The sequence below is a fragment of the Schistocerca cancellata genome, chromosome 2 (assembly GCF_023864275.1).
Source record: "Schistocerca cancellata isolate TAMUIC-IGC-003103 chromosome 2, iqSchCanc2.1, whole genome shotgun sequence".
NCBI lineage: Eukaryota > Metazoa > Arthropoda > Insecta > Orthoptera > Acrididae > Schistocerca > Schistocerca cancellata.
Genome location: NC_064627.1, coordinates 750143808 through 750144810, shown reverse-complemented (window position 1 = coordinate 750144810; position 1003 = coordinate 750143808). Strand labels below are relative to the sequence as shown.

Here is a 1003-nt window from a genome sequence, read left to right as displayed (position 1 = left end):
AAGGTACTCCGCCATCAGACGCTGAAAATAGCGTAAGGCTAACTGCCTGCCATTTCATCCTGGTGCGTTATTTGGATGCAGCGTGGAAGTTGTGTGGTCCGGCCAACTCTCTCCCAGCCGTCGTCACCTTTATGAACTTTGCGGAGCTGTTTCTTATTCACAGAACTCCTCAATGGCCTCTAAAGGCTGAGGGCACCTGCTTCCAGTTCCCCCAACAAAGATAAATCCCCAGCAGTAACGAGAGTTGATCCCTGTTTCCCCGTTCCCTCCACGAAGCATTCAAACACGCTTACTGCCTAGTCACGAAGTCATACTCTTATGCATGTTCCTAAAGATAATTTCCACATACAGATCGTTCATAAGGACTTATGATACTTGCTTAAGCGTTCTTATTATTTACAAATAGCTTAGTTCATAACAGGTATTGAAAGAGAATGATCTATATGAATATAAATACAGCACCGACGGCAGTGTCATTGAAACTTCCTGGCAGATTAAAACTATGTGCCGGACCGAGACTCGAACTCGGGACCTTTTCCTTTCAAGGGAAAGTGCTCTCCCAACTGAGCTACCCAAGCACGACTCACGACTCGTCCTCACAGCTTTAATTACGCCAGTACCTCGCCTCCTACCTTCCGAACTTCAGAGAAGCTCTCCTGCATACCTTGCAGTGTCATTAGTTGCAAGAATAAAGAGTAGATTAAACCACGATTTTGTGTATCAAGTTACCTATATTCACCAGCAATAAATACACTGATGGAAAAAAAACGCAGCACCAAGAAGGAGTTGCGTGACATAAAAGAAAGTTAGCAGGCATGTTTCTACGTTTCAAGGGTGATGTCTATTCAGATTTCATGCCAGTTCTGATTAAGAGTGACGCTGGTAGCGTCACTATGAGGATGCACTCGCTGTAAAGATCGTAAGAGTTATTTACCTTTGTGATTGGGCGTGGTGAGTTGACTTTCGTCAAGAATGCCTTTAAGGTGACAAAGACGCCATTATC

At 44.4% G+C, this 1003-nt stretch overlaps 1 non-coding gene across 1 annotated transcript; it reads right to left on the bottom strand.

Moving 5' to 3' along the window:
- Nucleotides 1-504: 504 nt before the first annotated feature.
- On the bottom strand, nt 505-579 carry Trnas-uga (transfer RNA serine (anticodon UGA)). Its single transcript has one exon. It is a non-coding gene; the product is annotated as a tRNA-Ser (tRNA).
- Between the last annotated feature and the right edge of the window lie 424 nt (nt 580-1003).